We start from the raw sequence: 7,345 nt of genomic DNA, 5'->3' as shown, positions 1-7,345 counted from the left end.
ATGAGAAGTGTGGCCCGAGTAACTTCAGCTTGGGTTCGGCTGCAGAGTACTGTGTCATGGTGGATGCTTGCTTTCTGTCTCAGGTGCCTTCGCGGGGTAGGAAGTTCACGTGGTCCAATAATCGGCGTAAGGGGAATGTCTACGTTGTTTTGGATAGAAGCTTTTGCAATGAAGATTGGATTTCCTACTTTAAGGACGTTTCCCAGCTTGTCCTTCCTCAGATGGCATCTGACCATACCCCCCTGCTGCTGATCTCTAATGCCAGCCAATGGCCTCACAATTGCCCTTTCTGATTCCATCATTTTTGGATGGACCATGTAGACTTCGAGCAGGTTGTGGCGGATTCTTGGGTGGACTGGGTTTCAGGATCGCCCATTCTCTCTCTCATGGTCAAACTTAAACAGTTAAAAGGGGCTCTCAGATGCTGGGCGTAGTCGGTATTCCCTAATTTTGAAAGAGCTCTGGATGAGGCGAAACAAAATCTAGCTCAGGTGCAGGAACAGATTGAGCATAATGGGATGGATGATCGGTTGTTTGCACTGGAGGCAGACGCTAAAATGATTTTGGTCAAGGCTTTGGATAACCATGAGAGACCCTAGGCAGAGAAGGCGAGAATCAGGTGGATGAAATATGGTGACAGAAATTCTAATTTCTTCAATTTATCTGTAAAAATGAGAAGAAATAGAAATACTATCAGAGCTTTAAAAAAGCAAGACGACTCCTATATGGAAGGGCAATCTCATATGGGTGAGTATATTGTGGATTTTTATGAAAATTTCCATAGGTCTGTTCAAACAGGAGAACATATGGAGCTTCTGGACTGTATTCCGAAGATTCTTCAACAAGATGATATTTTTCGTCTTGATTCGCTCCCTGGTGATGCTGAGATTAAGTCGACGATGTGGGAATTGGATCCAGATAGCTCGCCTGGTCTTGATGGCTTCTCAGGTGCCTTCTTTAGAAGATGCTGGAATATTATGGATAGAGAGGTTTACAATGCTGTGAGATTTTTTTTCAGTAAAAATTGCATGCCTCGTGGTGCAAACTATAATTTTTTAGTCTTGATTCCCAAGACGGAGGGAGGGGAGACCCTCGAAAAATTTCGCACTCTGTGCATGGGTAACTTCTTCTACAAAATAATATCCAAGGTGATGGCACTGCGGCTAGAACCACTCCTTCCCAGACTTATATCAGAAGAATAGGGCGCATTTCGAAAGGGGAAGATGATCTATGACAATATCTCTGTTGCTTTGGAATTAGCAGATCTGATGTTCTCTTCAACAAAAGGGGGAGGTCTGGGTCTGAAAATTGATATTAGAAAAGCAAATGACACCCTCTCTTGGCACTTTCTATTCTAGGTGATGCGTCATTTTGGCTTCTTTGAGATATGGATTAATCGACTTCATCAAATGTTGTCATCTACAAAAAAAATTTGTCCTTGTTAATGGAGGGCTGCAAGGATTTTTCGGTGTCGAGAGAGGTTTGAGACAGGGTGACCCTATCTCCCCCATGCTTTTTATCATTGCAAAAGAAGTTCTGTCAAGAGGCTTATCGACCCTGGTCCAGAGCAAGAAGATAATGCCAATTTAGGGTCCCAGAGGCGCTCCTACCCCTGGTCATATTTTATATGCCGATGATATCTTTATATTCTTGAATGCATCCTTGAGGTATGTTCGTAATTTGAAAGAGTTGCTTATGAAATACCAAGATTTCTCTGGACAATATATCAGTCTTGAGAAGAGTAAACTTTTTCTGGGAAGAGTTGCTCTTAATTGCAGACAGATTATTTCAGAGATCCTGAGAATTCCTATTTGTAGCTTTCCTACTCGCTATCTTGAGGTGGAGATTATTAAAGGAAGAGTGAAGAAGGATGCTCTGCCACCTGTGATGGATAGGGTTAAAAGTCGTTTAGCTGGGTGGAAAGGAAAGCTTCTGTCAATGGCAGGAAGGGTGGAATTTGTTAGATCTATCGTATCTGTCATTCCAAATCATAGTTTTACAGTGTATTGGTGGCCTTTCTCTCTCCTTGAGACGATAGAGAGATGGATGAGAAATTTTATTTGGTCTGGGGAGGTAGACTCTTCAAAGACGATCACGGTTAGATGAGATTCTTTCTGCAAGCTAAAGGAGGAAGGGGGCTTGGGGATTAGAAGGCTCTGCGAATCCAATATGGCCATGCTCAGTAAGATGGTGTGGCATCTCGAGCATGGGATGCACACTGCCAATGCATTTCTCAGGGCAAGATTCATCAAGAAAAATGATGCTTTTAATAGAGGCTGCAGGCCATACTCTATCGCCTTTGGTATCAGAAAGATGTGGAGGTTTGTGGATTCGAATGAAAGATTGATCATTGGTAATGAGAGCCTAGTGAGATTTTGGAAAGATAAGTGGTGGGGACCCAATTCTATCCTGGACGAGATTCAAGATGTGTATATCTTACCTTGATTCTGATGCTAAAGTAGGTGATTTTATAAGAAATGATGAATGGACCCTTCCAGATGTTAATTTGGAGCTCCTCCAGACTATTTTTAAAGCAGTTAAAGAGGTCAAAATTCCCATTGATCAAGTGGAGGATCTATGTGTATGGCAATTGACTCCATTGGGATCTTTCTCTACAGCTTCTGCTTGGGAGGCTGCTAGAAGAAAAGCGCCAAAGGTGTGTTAGAATTCTTTGATTTGGTGCAAAGGTCTTTCTCCCAGATACTCCACTCTAGGATGGTGCATTGCCCATGAGAGGCTTCCCATAGATGAAATGGCTAGAAAGAAAGGAGCTCAAATAGCGTCTAGATGCTCTCTCTGCAACCAGGCAGAGGAAAGCATTAATCATATTTTCCTAAATTGTCAGTACTCTGTGGAAATTTGGAAAAAAGTTACAAGATGCTTTGGAGTCCAATGGACAAATCATAGTTCAGTGACAAGTCTGATGATGTGGTGGAAGAGGAAGGCAAGAACCATTAATTTGAAATCTCCATGGTTAATGGGATTCACCATCATTGCAGCACATATCTGGTGGGAACTTAACTGAAGACGTTATGAGGACCTAGTGAGGAATGTGAGATATTCATATAAATATATTCGATATGAAATTTATCTATGTGTAGGGCGCTCTAAGGGTGAGATTAAAACAGTTTCTGATTTATCTTGTTGCAGGAATTTGGGATTAATTGCAGAAAACCAAAAGGTTGCGCATCCTCTTGAAGTTCACTGGTGCAAGCCTCCGATAAATTAGATTAAAATAAATGTTGATGGTAGCTCTCTAGGTAACCCAGGTAGAGCAGGGGCAGGGGGCATTACCAGCGATAGTGAGGGGCAGGTCTGTGATTCCTTGAGTACTTTTTTGGGTATAAAGAAGATTCATGAAACTGAATTTGAAGCGGTCTTATAAGGTATTATGCTCGCTCAAAATATGAATGCAAGAAGTCTTTGGAATGAGTCGGATTCGGCAACTGTTGTAACGGCGATCCAAAAAAATCAAATACCTTGGTTTGTCCTTCAAAAGGGGATTTATGTCCTTCATTTCCTAGAGTCTATTGCATGGAAGATCTCCCACTATTTCAGAGAGGCAAACACGGTTGAGGATTACCTGGTAGAAAAGGCGTCTAAGTCGGGAGTTTCTACTTGCTCGGTACCTTTACCGAGTCATATTGTTGTTGATTTAGAGGATGATGCTATTATTTTATGGTTGTCCTTGTTGGCAACCTGGCCATGTGGTAGTGATGACGTGGTCAGTTTGGGTGATGTGGATGGAAATGATGACATAGTAGTGTCCAGTGTCACCGATGAGATAACAGAACCACTTGATATGAATGGAGTGGTTTGATACATCCTTAGTATGTGGTGCTGGTTTCTAGGTCAAAACTGGTAAACTTGATCTCTTTATGCTCGGGGAAATTTTTTAAAATGAAAATGATATTTTTGGAAGATCATTTCTTCATGAAAAAGATAGATTGTAATTTATCCAGTCTAGTAAATCGGATTTTGTTGCATTCCGATATCGTATGAAGAAGTTACGACATTTTTGGTAGTTGAGGGTAGTTTCGACATTGAAGATGAATTTTTTAAAGGAAGTGTTCTCCATATAACGATACGAAAAAAATCTGATCTTTCCAACGGTTCTAATTTCATCGCATTCCAATTTCGTATGAGAAAGATGCGTCATTGGAAATTTCTAGGGGTATTTTGGTCTTTCTATATGACTGAGTCAGATGATCGGGTCTTCTGAAAAGTCGAAGCACGTCCAGTCATGGTTCCAACGCACTTTGTTTCATCTCGATTGGATATCATATGAAAAAGTTATATGGGTTTCTGTGACACCGATTCGAAAATCCAAACCGAAAATTCATCAGTTGCTCTCCGTGTTGGGTGGATTTTTTGGAATTTATTTTTGAAATTTGAAGGACTTTTGTGTAATTTTAGATTTTGAAGGTCTTAGTTGATAAGACGTGTTAAGCACTAGAAATATGAAGGCAGGAACTTATGTGCATATAAGAGAATCAGAGGGATCTTTAATACACGGCTCAGATTTAGCCACGTCAATTAGATTCAGATCTGACGTTTCGTGCAAGAGCTTGCGTTGAAGATGCTTACCCGAGGCTTCTCATTGGTGGAGTGTATTAGATATGATGGTCTGGCGCTACACCATATTGTATTGACTAGTGTGTGTCGCATGTGCATCATCACTGAAGCTTAGATTCTAATCCCTTAAATCTGGATCAAGTAGATCTTATAGATCCAGATCTAATGGTCATTAAATGATTCTCTGTTATAGGTTAAGCCAACATAGATCTGGAGTATGCTCTGATGTAGCCAATCTGTGGTCGATAATACCTTTGACGATGTCAGCGCCTACGTCATGATGACGTCATCGAGATTCAAAACCTATAGTTTAGATTTATTGTCCGTTGGTTTAATCAGACGGCTCAGATTAAGAAATACCTTTTGATGAGATCTATAGCCAGATATGCGTCTCTGTTGCATGTGCTGCTGGCGTAGCCTATGCCACTCCTACGAAGATTCTATTTCAGGTTATCTCATTACTTCAACTTCAAATGGTCATGTCTCCCTCATTTTAACTCGGATTTGGGTGAACCAAGTTGGTCATTCTTTGTTTTTTCAAGTCCTACACTATGGAAGCAAGAAAAATGAGTTTTGAGTGAAGAAAGGCAATGGTTTTGTATGAGAAGTTTTCCTCTTGATGGTTGATCATTGAATGAGGTTTATTGCTTGATGGAAAGTGTCTTTACTCCATTAAAGTGGCTTGAGAAGGTAGTTGAGTGTTCTTGATGTTTCATTGATCAAAAGCCAAGAGAAAAGAGAAAAGAAGAGGGGGTTTTTTCTATTTGTGCTTTAAAGTGCAAGAAGACAAGGGAGAAGACTTGTGAGATGCCCTGGCCATGTTGAGCTTACTTGAAGATTCAAGTCTCCTACTCTAGAGGGGAGTTAAGGATTCTAGTGTGTAGAGACTATGCTTTGAGACAACTCTGCTAACAATAGACAAAGACTATGAGATTTTCTAACCCTAGAATTTACATTATATACATATATGATAATATGTATGTATGTTAAGGTTAGTTGTGGATGAATGTTTACATGCTAGGTTAGTTATGAATTAACTGTAAGCATGCTAGCTAATTGTGGATGTATTTGCTAGGCAAGGCTTAACTGTGGGGCATTGATATAAGACCAAATTTATAATATTATTTATTGAGTGCTTAGTGGGTGCTAAGCACCAGGAGTGGATGCTCCCATGTAGTAGGTGTTATACATTGTATCGGCACTACGAGTGCCATCTCAGCTCCGACTTGAGAAAATTCACTACAAGAAAAGTGGTCAATGACGGTGTTTTAAAATGCCGCTATAGAGTATTGAAATGCCGCTATATGGCTATGGCGGCATTTATGGCAAACGCGCCCAAACGCCTCTATATCCACCGTTGCAAAAGAACTACGGCGTATTTTACAAATGCCACCGTAAAATATCTTCGACGTCATTTATTTATAAATGCCGCTAAATTACTTTGACAGCGTTTATTTATAAATGCCGCTAAAATACTTTGGCAACGTTTATTTACAAACGCCGCTAAAATACTTCGACGACGTTTATTTATAAATGCCGTTAAAATATTATATACAACGGCGTTTATTTTAACGCCGCTAATGTGTTACATCCGCCTTTATAAGTAGGCATTCCAACGTTGTTAACTAATGAACGTGGATGCATATAGTGGCGTTTACTAATAAACGTCGCGAAACATAATTTTTTATTTTGAAACAAATGAACATATTATGGCGTGTGTTAATAAATGGCTAAATGCCACTACAAGAAATGTTTTTTATTTTAAAGCAAAAGACATATAGTGTCGTTTATTAGTAAATGCCACTATTTTTTTTTTTTATTATATATTATTTTTTATTTATCTCTGAAGCAAATGCTTACATTTCTTGTTCTCATTCTGTATATGAATAAAAACTAATTGATTTATTCATCCAAAAAAAAATTAATAGATTTTCACACGACCATACACAAGAATTTGATAAAAGGTTATCCATTTCCTACAAAAGTTAAGTTGGAAAAAAACATGTAACAAACTAGATTGTCATCTTGAAGATAAAAAAGTCCAATATCCATAGACAATACTCAATTAAAAAAAAAAAAATCTATAGCTCACAAGCTAACAGTAACATAATAAGTTTTTCAAAATAAATGTTCACACATCATGGTAGTTATTCAATCCCCAAGTCATACTTTGCATCATCATCAGAGGATATAAGTGGAGGACAAAATCCATGCAAGTACCTGAAAAAAATGAAAAAATATTAGTCAAGTTGTTATTAAAGATCTATATTGGTGAAATTCTATATCGGTCAATAATCTGGTGGTCCATTTCCATATGTTGTAAGCTAATCATTTTTACCCATATTAACTAGGAAACCAAAGTAAATAATGTTTACCTGCCAAATAGATTGCCTAAATATGGGTCAGCCTCTGCAATATCCTCAATTGTCAGTTGATCAAATACAGAAAAGAGCAACATCAATAGTACTACTTAATTAAATAAATAAACCAACAAAATGAAATATTTCTCTGACTTACATAAATGAACTGAACTCTATGAGCTATGTCGACCTAAAAGCGCTTGGGTTAGAAGTGCTACTTGGGCTTTCAAATCATCCATTTCTTCTAATTTTCCCGTCAAACTGCTAACCTGTCCCTCCAACTCTACAAATCTAGCTTGCACACTGTCCTGTTTCTTCTTTTCCTCAATATTTTTTGGTGTAAGGCCAACCCTATTTGGCTTCACGCCTAGGCCTGCACCACGCACTCGGCCATGTAACTCAGGGCCTCA

At 39.1% G+C, this 7,345-nt stretch overlaps 1 long non-coding RNA gene across 1 annotated transcript; it reads right to left on the bottom strand.

The window, feature by feature from the left end:
- Positions 1-6,580: 6,580 nt before the first annotated feature.
- LOC122074946 lies at positions 6,581-7,080 on the bottom strand. Its single transcript, XR_006139104.1, has 2 exons — positions 6,951-7,080; positions 6,581-6,795 (listed from the first exon to the last, which is right to left on the bottom strand). It is a non-coding gene; the product is annotated as an uncharacterized LOC122074946 (long non-coding RNA).
- Positions 7,081-7,345: the final 265 nt, after the last annotated feature.

The sequence above is a fragment of the Macadamia integrifolia genome, chromosome 3 (genome assembly GCF_013358625.1).
Source record: "Macadamia integrifolia cultivar HAES 741 chromosome 3, SCU_Mint_v3, whole genome shotgun sequence".
Lineage (NCBI taxonomy): Eukaryota > Viridiplantae > Streptophyta > Magnoliopsida > Proteales > Proteaceae > Macadamia > Macadamia integrifolia.
This window is presented reverse-complemented; position numbering and strand designations above follow the sequence as displayed.